Source organism: Triturus cristatus, chromosome 4_2, assembly GCF_964204655.1.
Source record: "Triturus cristatus chromosome 4_2, aTriCri1.1, whole genome shotgun sequence".
NCBI classification, from domain to species: Eukaryota; Metazoa; Chordata; class Amphibia; order Caudata; family Salamandridae; genus Triturus; species Triturus cristatus.
The window spans coordinates 500826781-500843265 of NC_140586.1; the positions used below are offsets into that span (position 1 = coordinate 500826781).

Below are 16485 nucleotides of genomic sequence, written 5' to 3' on the forward strand. Positions count from 1 at the left end.
TTTTTCCTATTTTGCAACGTGGATATTTAAAGGCTGTTTGAGTCATGAAGGCATATATTAGACTCATGTAAAATAGGAAGTGTTGAGATTGAGCAGGCAGCAGATGGGAGTGCTGTTTTCACAAACGCTGCTTCTTGAGATCCCATGTTTATCTTGCTTCGCAGCATCCCTGTGCGGATGCTGACACATTTTCAAAGCAATTGAAAAACACAAGTTCGAAGCCAGCACAAAATCGAACTCGTGCAACGATATCGTTGGTTCTCAACAAAAATGGTGTTTAAAACCTTAAGGATATTTAGAGTTAAAAAAATCTTCTGAATCACATTATCTGTACAATGTACAGTTTATTTACTGTACCACAAATATAGTGCAGATTATACTCTGCTTTTTTCCTGCATTTTAAATGTTTGCATGTTGTCGCCTCAGTAACAACTCTATGTTTAAAGTATATGACACTGCCAGGAAGGTGACGCTGCAAAACACAAGTATAAATCAATAATTAAGTTCCTTTCACTACCTGTTTATGGGAAGTTAGAGACGAAAAAAGAGTCCGTTTTACATGTATCTTATATGGAGATTAATTTATACTACTTTTCACTCGTTAATCAAACAGAATAATTATCATTTTAAGCAAGCACTGGCAAAGCTAATAGGTCTGGTTATTTGTTTAGTGAAATGAATGGATTATTGTCTGGTAAGTTTGTATGTGTATTGGAATGGATGAATGTGAGATGTGGAAAAACTTGGTTGAAAGACTGAGTGCATGGATTGATGGTTGAATATGTTAATCCACGAATTAATAATTAAATGGGAGAGTGCATGGATGGGCACCTGGGTGAATGAGTGAGGGCATGGATAGATGAAAGAAGGTTACAACAAATGTATAGGCCGAGGCAACATTTAAAAAAAAATACTAAGAACTAACAGTTTATGGCAGTCCATGCATTACACCACTGCTGGGCACCACCGTACCAACAATGCCAAAAATATATAAGGAATTATCATTATTCCAGTGAGTGAGCACCGTCATGTCTCAAGTGTCAATACTATGTCAAGAATTACCACCATTATCCATGGTCAACATTGTGCTTGTGGTGGGCACTAAGATGCCATAGATGACTACATTGCGTTAAGGGTTACCATCGTTATGCCAATAATTGCCACCATAATGCCATAAGTGTGTACCATCATGTCAGAGGTGTCAAAATTATGCAAATAACTACCAACATCATGCCAAGGCCTACGTTATGCTAAGTGTGCCCACCATTATGTCGCAAATGTCCTGATTCATTATACCCTTTAAGAAAAGTCCGAAAAATCACTACCCAACACAACAAGACATTAAAATACGAAAACACAGCACAATCACAACTCTATTATAATATGAAACCGTGTGCCACAAAAAAGACACCACTGACCGATGACAGAATTGCACTGTTGTGTTGTTGCTATTATTGACTTGTGTTGCACTGTTTATTGTGTGCTTCTAATGCTATTTGTTGAGTGGGCCTTGTGTTGAGCTGTTCTTATGCCTTTGTGCAGTGCTTTTAATGCACATACATTTCCATTTGGAGAATATTGATGCTCTCCCGTTAGAAATCCCTGTCCATTTAAAGTACTGGTTTTTAATCGTGGGTCAAGGTATTTTGCTTGTTCTGCCAGTGTTACTGTGTACTGCGGGTTTTATAGCTATGATTATGTCTTATTAGAATGTTGTTGTTCATGTGGTTGTGTGTTTTCTGTTATTATTGCTGTTTCACTATAGTGACGTGTTTTTCTGTAGGCATTATTGTGTTCTGTTTTGTTATCATTGTCTCTTATAATAGTGGCTGTATCATTATGTTGTGCAGTTACTGAGGCTGTATTGGGTGTGTTTTGTTGAACTTGTTGTGTTGTTGTTGTGGTGTACTGTAATTAATCAACATTGTGTTGAAGTGTTAAATATTGTGTTGCTGTGCCTTGAACCATGTTTCGTTGGGTTGTAATATTATTGTGATCATCAGTGTTCTGATGTTTTATAATTGTAGTTTTACAATCTTGCCTCGTGGCCTAATCGACGTGTGCTTTGCTGTTATGTGTAGCTGAGTCGTGTTTTGCAGTGTTGTACTGTATTGGCAACCGCGTTGTGTTGTGGATTCCTAGCACTGTTGTGTTGCACTGTTTTGTTGCACTATTATTGTGTCTCTGATGTCTTATTCTGTTTTTTTGTCATTATTTTGTTTGTAATTCTGTTTTGTTGATAGGCTATTGTTGTTATCTTATTTTTTTGTCTGGTTTTGTCTAGTGATGTGATATACTATTTTACTGGTTTTATTGTTGTGTTTTTGCTCTGTGCTGGTGATGTGTTGTATAAGTGTAGTTTTGTTATTCTGTAATATGGTGGTGTTGTGTTTTGTTGTTGCTGTACCTCATCCGCAGTCTATTTCCCGTGGAGGTTTTAGTTTAATATGTGGGTTATTATGTGGTTATGAATGGAAGAGCAGTTTGAAGGTAATTTTTTTTTTTTTTTTTTTTTTTTAGTTTTCAACACCTTTATTGAAGGAAAAACACAATTACAGCCTTACTTAGAATGCGAATACGCACAAACAATAGATGTGGACAATATAAACCATTTCAAATACATTTAAGCAGGTTTATCCATAATTAACTATTACTATTTAAATTATTAGCCCAATCACTGAGTGGTTTCCAGATCTTTAAGCCCTTGATCCTCCCTCTTTTCCCCTTTTTAGCATAAAGGGCTTTCTCCAAATGAAATACATGTAGCAAACGCATTTTCCATTGCCCAAATGTTGGAGGTTGTGGATCAAGCCACGAAGAGGCAATACATAGTCTAAGTATAGACATTGAAATAAACAGAAACTCCTTACAGTCGTCCTCTGGTACAGATACCCCCAATAACATAAGTTGGGGAGATAACAGTATCCTCCTATTGAGAACATATTGCAGAAAAGAGACAATCTCCAACCTAAGTTTATCAAGCTCCGGGCATGTGGAAAAAATATGCACCAGATCTGCGCCCAAAGTTTGGCATCTGAAACAGTGAATACCCTCAGAGCCACCCCACTTAATGATTTTAGCGGGAGAGATATAGAGATCAAAAAATGTTTTAAAACACTGTGCACGTAGATTAGCTGTAGACAATACAGTATTAGCTAACACAATGGCATTTTCCAGGCAAGAGTCGGTAACCTCAAGTCTTTCCTGCCATTTGTTGGATTGCTTTTCGATATCGTCAGGTACCCCATCCATAAGTATCTCATAGAGCCTCGAGATTGTAGGAGGGTCACGGGCAGTGATAGTATCTAACAGCGGGATAGCGGTAAGCCCTATGGTACCTCCGGTTTTCTTAGTGATGAAATCCCTTACTTGTAGAAACTTAAAAAAGTCGCTATTAGTAAGATTAAGTCTTCTTTTAAGTACATCAAATGAGGCTAGCTGGTCTCCATCCAGCAGGTCTGCTACATTACGGACTCCGGCCTGTAACCACCGGTCAAAATATCGATCCAGCAATATTTCGGGGACCTGACTATTGTCGACAAATGGAGTGTATCGACTAAACCTGCCCATGCCTAACTTATTTCTAACCCTAGTCCAGATTTGATATGCGGTGACCAGAATCTTAAATCGAGTTCTTTTGTAATAGCTGGGCTCGTACATTTTTAAAAAGCATCCCCGTACTCCCGGGCCCATTAGCATCTCATATATGGTAGGCAAAGCATTAGGTAGCATATTCCTGTTATCTAGGGGTCGAAACAGGGGCCAATAATATTTAAGTGACGCAGCCAGATAATATAATCTGAAATTTGGTAGTCCAAGTCCACCTCTTTCAATTGGTAGGGCTAAAAAACGATTTGCGCGACGCGTTTTTCTATATGACCAGAGGAATCTTGCTATCTCGCGCTCGATCAGCTGAAACCATCTATTATGTATTTCTAAGGGTATTGTGCGGAAAATATATAGTAATTTCGGTAAAACTACCATTTTAACCAAGTTGCATCTTCCAATAATAGAAAGTTTCAAATTGTCCCATCGGCCCATATCCTTCTTGATTTTATGTAATACAGGGGTTATGTTTACCTCAACTATCTCCTCAATTTTAGCCCTGACATGTATTCCGAGATATACCGCCTCCTCCACTATTCTATCATCTATAAAAGTCATATATTTGTTAACTAAGATCTGGGTTTTATCCCTATTAAGCCTATAGCCGGAAATTTGACCGAACTTCTCAGCCAACATTTCGACTTCAGGCAGTGCAGAGGACAGGTCCGACGTAACAACGGCGACGTTGTCAGCATATGCCAAGATTTTGATGTCCATATGGTTTATTCTAAAGGGGGAAATATGCTCAGAAGTTTCTAAAGCCCTGAGAAATGGATCCATATACAACGCATATAGCAAGGGGGAAGATGGACAGCCTTGTCTTGTCCCTCGTTCTATGGGAAACGTTTCAGAGGAGACTCCCATGATCTGTACCTGCGCTGATGGTTTATAATACAGAACCTGCATTGCCCTGATAAAGCCTTCCCCAAAATTATTAGCTTTAAGGCATTTCCATAAATAGCTCCAAGAGACCCGATCAAATGCCTTTTTGGCATCTAAGAAAGCCACGGCTACTGGGAGTTTTAAGACATCAGAAGCATCAAGTACTGTAATAAGTCTTCTTATGTGATCCTCTGTCCCCCTTCCATGTATGAATCCATGCTGCCACCGGGAGACCAACCGCGGCATAACTTTGTTGAGACGGGAAGCGAGAATCTTAGAATATAGCTTAGCGTCACTGTTTAGAAGTGTTATAGGTCTATAGGAACCCATATTTAGCGGGTCCTTGTCTTTTTTTAAGAATATAACAATATTTGCCGATCCCCATGAGGGCGGTGGGACGTCTCCCCTCTTTATGGAATTAAAGAGGTCAAGAAGCTCCGCTCCCAGCTCCTTAGAAAAGGTTTTATAAAATTCCAAAGGTATAGCATCAGTGCCGGCAGCCTTAGATGATGGTAGATCAGATAATGCCTCCTGGAGTTCTTGATCTGTAAATTCCACATCGAGGAGAGACGCCTCCTCGTCTGCCAGTTTAACTCTAGGTAGGAGCAGAGGATCCCAGCCCTCACTTGGGACCACTTCTGCAGCATACAGGGCTCTATAAAAATCTTTAAAGGAATTTCTAATCTCACCCTCATCAGTGATCAGAGCACCGTTCATATTTTTTATTTGACTTATATGGCGGGCAGAAATTTGTTGTCTGGTCTTAACCGCAAGCAGTCGCCCAACAGATTCGCTATATTCATAGCATTCCTGCTGTTTGACCAGATATAAACCGGCCGACTTGCTTAAATAGATATCATTTAACGTTGATTTGGTCACCATGATTAAATCTAAAACTTCAGTAGTTTCGCTTTTGCCTCTTATTTTTGTTATTAGATCAGACTCAAGTTGAGACAATTTCTGATAATGACCCTTCACCTGATCCGTATATCTCTTCCTACTATCCGCTCCATAGCTAATGGTCTCCCCACGGATCCAGGCCTTAAATGTGTCCCAAACCATACCTGAAGATGCCGTGCCCTTGTTAATACTAAAAAATTCATCCATCCTGCTTCTCATATAGATCTTATAATCTTGATCTAGTAAAATAGCCCTTTCAAATGACCATTTTTTGTGTTTGTTTACCATACAGTTAACAGAAAATTCAAAAATCAATGGATTGTGATCAGATAAAACCCTCGGGAGTAGTTCAATTTTTGCGGCTTTAACAAGTGATGGTGAAACCAAAAAGTAGTCCAGTCTGGCACATTTTTGATGCGGGGATGAATAATAAGTGAAGCCTGGATCCTTGCCCCTTAATTTAGGCCAGACATCAATTAGCCCCATGTCTGTTATTAAATCTTTTAATGCCCTGCGTACTTGTGGTTTACGATCACTAGTTCCGGTATTGCCTACCGTTTCAGCCCCATTAATATTAAAATCGCCACACAGTATATACGGCTCTGGCCAAGACGGAAGCTCACTGGATAGGTATCTCAGTACTGAGGGATCATCTAATACCGAAGAGTAGACTGAACCCAGTGTGAATTGGCCAGACCCAGCCTTAATGACCATGAGTATCCATCTACCCAATTTATCCACACTTTTGCGGTCACAGACCAGACTATTATTCCTTGATAGCACGGCAACTCCTTTTGTCCTGCAGTCCTGAGTAGTATATGCTAGCCTCTTAAATCCCATAGTATCTAGCAGGCTACAATCTTTATTAGATAAATGGGTCTCTTGTAGACATAATAGATCTGCACCAAAAAATGTAAAGTCTTCTTGTGCCCTTCTTCTTTTATTCTTATCATGAAGGCCACATATATTAATAGTAGCTATGCGGAGATAGGGGCTAGCCATAATTACATATTATTGCTTCCATCAGTTTTATGTAAAAGCATACTAATCTAGATCTAGTTCTTTGATCAGGACCAAAGACAGCAATAAACCTGCTAAATTCAAAATCCAAATAACAGTTTAAAGAAAGGCCTTGCACACATCTGACTGTACTGAACTTGCAAAAACATATTAAACTTCCATCGTTTAAGCCAAACAAAAAATTGTGTTTTTCCTCCCCCTCCCCCTCCCCCCCCCACCTCTCCCTCCCCCCCCCCAAGGCCGCCCTAGGCAAGCCCCCTCCCCAACCCCGCCCCCATCCCCCTAAACGCAGCAAAAGGACCAAAGGGTCCCTAGTGATGTGGAGCAGGAAAAGCTCCCCTGTAAGAATCCCCCAAAAAAAAAAAAAAAAAAAAAAAAAACCCAACAAGGGGGAGATCAATATCCACCAGCACCAATTTAACAGTAGCCTAACGCATCTTGGTTGACCCAAGTAAGAAAAAGAAAAAGGAAAAAAACACAAAAAAAAAAAAAAATTAAGGGAAAAGGGAATAATGATATTCACAACATCACTTATTAGCCTGAGGGCACGTATCTCGCGACCTCACAGAGCACACCAGCTAATTATAATGTGTTTAGAAATTCTTTGGCCAAGATTTCTGATGAAAAAAACAATTGCTTTCCTTGATGCAATATTTTTAGTTTGGACGGATTCAGCAAAAAAACTTGTACACCTTTCGCCTGAAACAAAGGCATTAGTGAGCGAAGCTGCCACCTTCGCTCAACTGTGGCCTGGCAGAAATCTGGCCTAACGAAAAATTCTTGACCCTTTCCCCTTCTTTTCCGATTGGGCCTAGCTGCATTATAGACTGCTTCACGAGCCAAAAAATTGTTAAAAGAAATCAATATGGCACGGGGTGGTACACTATCTTAATTTGGCTGCTGTCGGACTTTAAAGGGGAAGCGATGGGCCCTTTGTATTTCAGAGTACCAGACCCAGCTCTTTAAATCCGGAAAAGCTTCAGTGAATAGTTCTGCCACAAACTGACGCACATCTGATGATTCAAGTCCTTCCGGAATACCAAGGACGCGAAGGTTATTCCTTCTCATTCGATTTTCAAGATCAGTGAGCTTCCAAGTGACGTCCTCCCTCTGGCTTTTCAGGCTCTCGGTAGCCCCTCTCTGCGCGCTCAGCTCATCCTCCAGTTTTGACACCTGCTCCTCAACCTCACACGTCCTGGCCGCGATGTCAGCACACGTTTTGGCGACCCTTTTAATTGAGTTCTGTAGTTTGCGACAAGCACTCTGGGCCCTTGAGCTCTCCGCCCTAGTCTCTGATCTATGCGCCATGATGAGCTGGTATATAGAGTGAAGGGTAACTTCCTTAGGAGCCTCCTGCTCCATGCTGGGACCTGATCTAGCAGCCATTTGTTCATTAGTAAAATCAGCAGCACTGCCGGTAAACGAGTAGTCCCAAACTAATGACTCTTTTATATTATTAACTGAGGGATCCCCCAGATGCCCTTGTATCTTAACTTTCCGAATTGTGCCAGGCTCGTTAGTTGTTGTATCCTCCGTTCCCTCCGTCTGATTCTCATCCTCAAGAGAAGAGACGCTTTCACTATCCTCATCAGGTGGGTTTTTGTCCAGGCTGCCATCGTCAGATGAGATTGAAGGGTCAGACATTGAATAAAATTTATCGACCACATCAGACTCCCTTATGAATTCAGAGCAGTTAATTACGGAAGAGATGGCACACGCCTGACTGGTTATACTACAGATATTGCTGTGTCCATTTTTCTCAGGTGTAGACACAGAACTAGGCGGCAAAACTACAGGGCCCAGAATGCATCTGCCACCATCAACAACACTCTGTCCCGACTCGCGGCCCACAGCCCCCTCCGATAGGGATGGAATCAATCCGGGACTGACATCCAACACCAGGGATGCGTTCGCTGCCGCAGCGGTGAGCACGGGTACATTTAAAGATTTACCTTCATCCTTTGAACGCTGCGGCTTGAAAAGTGGATGTAAGTCTGATTTCGCTCGAGCTGGTTTAGGCGTCGGTTCCTTCAGGTTGCTGTTTGCCGGGGGTTTCTTGATGCCTTTTACCGGACTGCTAGGGCCACCCGCAGGCTGGCGGGACTTGGCGACCTTAGGGGGAGCTTTGGGCGCCATGCCAATCACAGCTGACCACGGCGCCGGATACTTCCAATACAAGGCACGGAACAGACTGCCGGTGTTACACGGAGGTCGCGGAGCTTTTTGCCGAAGTAAGACCAGCCGCCAAAGCATCGCAGTTCTTTATTCAGGAATAGTTGATCTCCTTCCTAGCACATTAGCTGGGATCGCTAACAGGGGAGCCCGGAGGTCCTGCTCACTCGGCTGTCTGACCAGCCGCCATCTTGCTGCCGGTATCAGGGCGTTTAAAACCTTAAGGATATTTAGAGTTAAAAAAATCTTCTGAATCACATTATCTGTACAATGTACAGTTTATTTACTGTACCACAAATATAGTGCAGATTATACTCTGCTTTTTCCTGCATTTTAAATGTTTGCATGTTGTCGCCTCAGTAACAACTCTATGTTTAAAGTATATGACACTGCCAGGAAGGTGACGCTGCAAAACACAAGTATAAATCAATAATTAAGTTCCTTTCACTACCTGTTTATGGGAAGTTAGAGACGAAAAAAGAGTCCGTTTTACATGTATCTTATATGGAGATTAATTTATACTACTTTTCACTCGTTAATCAAACAGAATAATTATCATTTTAAGCAAGCACTGGCAAAGCTAATAGGTCTGGTTATTTGTTTAGTGAAATGAATGGATTATTGTCTGGTAAGTTTGTATGTGTATTGGAATGGATGAATGTGAGATGTGGAAAAACTTGGTTGAAAGACTGAGTGCATGGATTGATGGTTGAATATGTTAATCCACGAATTAATAATTAAATGGGAGAGTGCATGGATGGGCACCTGGGTGAATGAGTGAGGGCATGGATAGATGAAAGAAGGTTACAACAAATGTATAGGCCGAGGCAACATTTAAAAAAAAATACTAAGAACTAACAGTTTATGGCAGTCCATGCATTACACCACTGCTGGGCACCACCGTACCAACAATGCCAAAAATATATAAGGAATTATCATTATTCCAGTGAGTGAGCACCGTCATGTCTCAAGTGTCAATACTATGGCAAGAATTACCACCATTATCCATGGTCAACATTGTGCTTGTGGTGGGCACTAAGATGCCATAGATGACTACATTGTGTTAAGGGTTACCATCGTTATGCCAATAATTGCCACCATAATGCCATAAGTGTGTACCATCATGTCAGAGGTGTCAAAATTATGCAAATAACTACCAACATCATGCCAAGGCCTACGTTATGCTAAGTGTGCCCACCATTATGTCGCAAATGTCCTGATTCATTATACCCTTTAAGAAAAGTCCGAAAAATCACTACCCAACACAACAAGACATTAAAATACGAAAACACAGCACAATCACAACTCTATTATAATATGAAACCGTGTGCCACAAAAAAGACACCACTGACCGATGACAGAATTGCACTGTTGTGTTGTTGCTATTATTGACTTGTGTTGCACTGTTTATTGTGTGCTTCTAATGCTATTTGTTGAGTGGGCCTTGTGTTGAGCTGTTCTTATGCCTTTGTGCAGTGCTTTTAATGCACATACATTTCCATTTGGAGAATATTGATGCTCTCCCGTTAGAAATCCCTGTCCATTTAAAGTACTGGTTTTTAATCGTGGGTCAAGGTATTTTGCTTGTTCTGCCAGTGTTACTGTGTACTGCGGGTTTTATAGCTATGATTATGTCTTATTAGAATGTTGTTGTTCATGTGGTTGTGTGTTTTCTGTTATTATTGCTGTTTCACTATAGTGACGTGTTTTTCTGTAGGCATTATTGTGTTCTGTTTTGTTATCATTGTCTCGTATAATAGTGGCTGTATCATTATGTTGTGCAGTTACTGAGGCTGTATTGGGTGTGTTTTGTTGAACTTGTTGTGTTGTTGTTGTGGTGTACTGTAATTAATCAACATTGTGTTGAAGTGTTAAATATTGTGTTGCTGTGCCTTGAACCATGTTTCGTTGGGTTGTAATATTATTGTGATCATCAGTGTTCTGATGTTTTATAATTGTAGTTTTACAATCTTGCCTCGTGGCCTAATCGACGTGTGCTTTGCTGTTATGTGTAGCTGAGTCGTGTTTTGCAGTGTTGTACTGTATTGGCAACCGCGTTGTGTTGTGGATTCCTAGCACTGTTGTGTTGCACTGTTTTGTTGCACTATTATTGTGTCTCTGATGTCTTATTCTGTTTTTTTGTCATTATTTTGTTTGTAATTCTGTTTTGTTGATAGGCTATTGTTGTTATCTTATTTTTTTGTCTGGTTTTGTCTAGTGATGTGATATACTATTTTACTGGTTTTATTGTTGTGTTTTTGCTCTGTGCTGGTGATGTGTTGTATAAGTGTAGTTTTGTTATTCTGTAATATGGTGGTGTTGTGTTTTGTTGTTGCTGTACCTCATCCGCAGTCTATTTCCCGTGGAGTTTTTAGTTTAATATGTGGGTTATTATGTGGTTATGAATGGAAGAGCAGTTTGAAGGTAATTTTGTGCTATAATTTGTTAATCTAGTGGTAAAGGGTGGTAGTGTAGTGATAGAGCGCAAAGTGCTCTGTCGCTTGTAGGGGTGCAGTATAATCATGAGTAGTCCGAACCTGCATATAATCTTTAACTGCGTTAACATTTGTGACCTTAGATCGTGCACTGTAATACCGTGCAAGGTCAAGTGATAGGCATATTTCTATATAACGTGGAGAAATCAACATTGCAATTACGTATTATTCAATGAAAGCCTTAATGTGAAGAATTTTATATGTGACTTATGAACTATAATGCGTTGAGATGTAACGCATTGATTTAAATGTGCTGAGTAACAATGAACATGTATATGTGTCCTTAATGAAATTGTATGTTGTTTCTTATGTTGGCCGAATTCTGTAGGCCTGCTATGTATTTCTCCCTGCTGCTCTCAAGCTATATTTGTTAGTAGAATGCATGTGTATGCAAAACTTTCTCACGTTTCTGTTGCAGGTGGAGAAACGCATCTTTGTTAGTTAGAATAATGTCTTTGTTTTAGGAGTTAGGCTTAGGGAGGAGAAGATACATTGAACGGAGATGCTGATAATGAGTGATGGTGTTCTTTTCTCACCGGAGAGAACCTGGGAATCAAGGTCATTGACCTAAGGCCTGGGAGCATCGCTGCCGGATGGAAAGTTACCTACGAGGAGGTGTCTTATGTGGAAGGGGTGATGTCGCAAGGCCTGATGGGACCGAATGAATCGATTCTTCTATTGAGGTTAGGAACAAAGTCCGGGGACTTCTGCCTTGTCTTGAGAGAGAGAGCATCTTAGATTCATGCTACCTGGCCCATTCATTGTGAATGGTCTTCTTAGGAAGCCTTCACTTGCAGACACCTTTTCGGAACTTGCCTGGGAAATGTTAAGTAGGGATGCCTTTTTAGTGATAGTATAGGGATGGACTAATGCTCTTTACCTACAAACTTTCAATGAAGGGGACTCTTGACATTGGGGCAGTTATATTCTGTGTTCTGATTCTAGAATTGGTTATTCTGTGTATGCTGCATCTTAACCGCACCCATAGATTTGGCTTTGTGTTAGTTTCAATCTATTTCTACACCCTCATTTTGAGGTGTTTGTATGTCCAGCTGTTCTTGGGCTTTGTAATGAACTAACTAAACTTTGAATGAGGAGTCTGTGATTCTTTGAGTCATGGGTCATTGGGACTGTAATGTATAATTGTTTAACAAAAATGTTCGCCCCTCCACACATTCAAGCAGACAGCAAAGAGACATCAACCAGGGGTTCCAAAGTAAGCCTAGAATGTGGAACCCGGCTCCATCAGTTGGTAGCATTGTAGGACAGTTGTCTCTTGAAGTGAGAATCTAGAAACTCTAGAAAAGAGTTAGACCCGTAAAGCCCCAGAAATTGCACAATGATTGAGAACGGAGAACAACGGATTTTGGTAGCAACTGATGAAGATGATGGTGCGGCGAGAACATCGGTGAACGGAGGAGTGAGTATCAATAGGGATGCGTTGTGTCATAGATTGCGGTGATTATTTCATTGTGTGATGTCTTGCAGAGTTAGGATGAGAGTTGAGTGAATTTGGTTTCGGACTGGATGCGTGTAGTCCAAGAGTTTTGTTTGGTTATCGGGCTTAGGGGTAGCCTAAGATCCCGATATATATTTGTGGTGTAGAAAACAAAGATTTGTTGCAATTGTCTGACCGCTGGTTTGTTGGGAAGTCGTGAAGCACTATCGACAACCCGACTGAGTAAGGGAACTTTGTGTGAGTGGACTGGTTAGAATTGTGTGGAAATCCTTGTGTGCAGGGGTGGACTACATCGATTCGAATGGCCAGCGAAAGTCGAGAGTCCCGGCGCGTGGATGTTCTTGAGTAATTGAATTCTATCAATCTTTTAGAAAAGCAGACAAGTACTTGTTTTGATGATTGCGAGAGTGAATGTGTAAAGTGAGATTGTGACGGAGGGTGAACCAATGTGAGGTGGACAAGGGTGACATCAGAGTGTACAGCGCTGCGGTAGGTCAATTGGTGTAACGCCACACTGGTATTGGATGGTGATAGTCTGGAAAGTTGAAGCGAGAAATCTTGTTGTTGAGGAAAATTGTTTTAATCATGCAATGTTTTAAGGTATTACGTGCCCTAAGTAAGGAAGATAGAGGCGTGGTGACACGAGTGGGTGAGGAAGCACCGCCCGAGAATACCCCAGCACATTACATGGCAACAAATGTAGGACCCCATACTATAGGTTGGATTCAAAATTGGCACAAGATTACTGAGAAAGAGGGAGATTTGGCTTTTCCACATTATGGGTCAATTTGATTAGAGGTGTTGTATCAGTTAAGGGGAGTGATGTCTTCATGACAGCCTCCACCCAGACCAACACACTTTGAGGGCACTAGATGCTTGGATGCGAACAGCTTAGGCAAATAACAGGGAAAATAGTTCAAGGGAGAATGAGGAGAGCAATGAAAGCATATCAGGATGCATGATGGGACGCACAGTTGAAGAGGTGGAAAGTAGACACCATTGAGGGAGAGAGGTTGTACACTCTATTAGTAAAAGAGGGAGATGCTTGGAATAGGGATGAGGATAGAGATGATGGGAGTTATACTGATGACAGCTTGTTAGACAGGTTATTAGCAGAGCGTCCTCCACCATACAATCCACATTCAGAAGAAGGAAGGCGAGAATTGGCAAATGCAGCGAGCACAGAAAAAATGGTAATGCTACAGGCAGAACATAGTGCAGGAATATGGGAAAGATTTCAGCAGGAGCAGAAGGGATAGCATTATTTGAAGTTGTGGAGGCAAGTGGAGTTAACGTGGATATAAGGTTGCTGGAAGCCCTTACGGCACCGGTTACCATCGGACCTGTAGTTTCTGTGTATGTTCCGAGTTTAGTCGAAAACTGAGTCAACAGCAGCCAGGTTTGGGGAAAAGGGTCAACCCAGGAAGGAATGTAACAATGAATGGAAACGGTCCATTTTTGGTGCCTGTAGAAGCTAGCACCCCATTGCCAGCAACCGTAGACTCTTTGAGGGTGAGTGTTGGGTCTAGTACAATACAATCAGTGTCACTAACAAACTCGAATTCAGATCTGGGGATGTGGGAAACTCCAGTTAGAGGACCCATGGGAAGGATATCAGAGGTAGCTACATATCAGGGAGCATCTGGAGATCAGCATGTCTTGCAGACTACAGGCTCAGGAAGTTGACAAAGGAAGCAGAGTTGTGAAGGGGAAGGACAGAGTAGTGCGTCAAGTTAGGGAACGATCAAAGCTGCAGTGAAAGCAAAATTGTGAACTGTAGTGAGGCTAAAAGCAGAAGTGGATGAGATAATCAGAGGAATCTTGCCTTTGGTAAAGATAGAATTTTATGAACAGGATGAACTTTTGTTCGTAGCAGAGGATTTCACTCATAAAGCAAGGCGAGCACATCAGAAACTGACAGAACTGGCTGAAAAGTATGATGTGGATTTGTCTAAGACAAAAATGTTGCAGGAAAACCATAGGCTGACTTACACTGATCAGGAACTAGAGGAGAAAAGGGTCATATGGTTGAAGACACATATTCGAGAGCTGGTCGTAGGGATACACACATGGAGCATGCTTGATAAATGGGAAGAAAGATGGTCGAAAAAGAAGAATGTTAGGATGGTGACAGGGGAAACGCCTCCGCCGGGAGGTTTACCCATTGCGAGAGGTACCAAGTGGAAGGTATGTGCATGTGCTTTGAAGCAGAGGTAACTTAGCAGCGTTCACAAATGACATTCCTCGGCTGAGGGAGAAACCTGCTGAATGGTATAAGCAATTCGATTGCTTTGAGAAAATTTCAAAGGTGTTGTGGATTGATTTGAATACACTATTCAACATTGTGGTTCCTAGCGACTTGTGGTCCGCATGTAAAATTGCAATTGATAGGCCTTCTACCGAACCATAGACCCATAACTAATGGTCCTTCACCTTTGGTCATGAAATAGTTCGAACAGGTCATTACATGGTTACAGTCTAAGATTGCCCCACAAGATATCAATTGGGTCAAGATAGACCGAACTAACCAACAGCCTAAGGAATCAATAAATGCATATTACGAAAGGCTGTTGCAAGCATTCAAGCAGTACAGTGGGTTGGATACCTCAGACCCGAAAGATATGGGACAGTTTTTGTCCAAGTTTGTGTTGGGATAGAAACCGGAGATTAGTGTCATGATTTAGCAGCATCTAATCTGCTGGCAGAACAAGTCTGTGGTCAAGATCCTACGGTCTGCCAGATATTGTAGTGATGAGAAGGATTCTAAGCACAGGAAAATGAAGGACAAACTAATGCTGGTTCAGATGAGGAATGCGAACAGAGTAGAACAGGCGTAGACGAATGGAGAGACCTTAGGGGAGAATCAGGGAATGATCAAGGAGGGACTCCGAAGGCATCAAACAATGCAGGACAAGGAAAAAGAACAGATCCAGAGTCAGGGGTAGACATTGTTACATTGAAGAGAACTACTGCCTGTCATCATGGTCACAAAATAGAGCATTGGAAGAGCGAGTATTGTTTAAATCCGGTGAATCAGTTTCAGGATGAGGAAAGTATACAGGTGTCTGATGTTATCAACACTGTAACAAGACCTAGATCCATAAACGGGGAGGTCCGAATCAACTAGTGCAGGTACCCCAACCTCCGAGAATTTCTCAGGGTAATCGGGCATATCATCAGATGCCCTTCATGGAGACTTTGGATGAATTTGTTCCAGACCCATTGGAATGACGGTGCCTGAAGGGGGAGGAAAACTGTACCCTTGGAGCAGTCTTAGAGGTAGAAGGCAGAAGTAGATGGTCATCCCAATATGTTCTTGATTGATACTGGTGCTACCCGTTCTACTGTGAGATCTGCATTAGTCCCAAACCTCCCCCTCTCGGAACAATCAATCCAAATTGTAGGAGTTGCCAATTGAAGAATGACAAACCCATTGACGGATGAGATACCTGTGAGAATAGGAACATTTCAGGATCAACACCATTTTGTGGTGTGCGCTTCAAGTCCAGTCTGTTTGTTGGGCCGTGATCTCTTGTGAAAATTGAACTGTACCATCTATTCCACGCTCATCAGCCTGGAATTGCAGACTAATGATGATGATATTACATTGAAAATAGTGAATCAGAATCATTGTGTAGACATGTATCCGGTGCTAACAATGGATTATATGCCATACAATCTGAGAGACACTGTCTATCCTGTGGTGTGGGATTTTACAGGAGAAGAGATAGGACTGATTTAAGGGGTTGAGCCGTTCGTATACAAATTAAGCCAGATGCTGAATTCCCAAGAACTCCCCAGTACAACCTGACCCCGGAAACAGTGGCGGTAATTACACCAGTGATTTAGTCCATGGTCGCGCAGGTCATCCTAAATCTGATCATGGGAAATCTGTGCAATTCACCTATAATGGGTTTACAGAAACCGAATGGAAAGTACAGGATTGTGCAG

General features: G+C 41.6%; 1 protein-coding gene across 2 annotated transcripts in view; it reads right to left on the reverse strand.

The window, feature by feature from the left end:
• DNAI3 (dynein axonemal intermediate chain 3) overlaps window positions 1-16485 on the reverse strand; it is a 958656-nt gene that overhangs the window by 929859 nt on the left and 12312 nt on the right. The gene's annotated exons all lie outside the window — the stretch shown is intronic.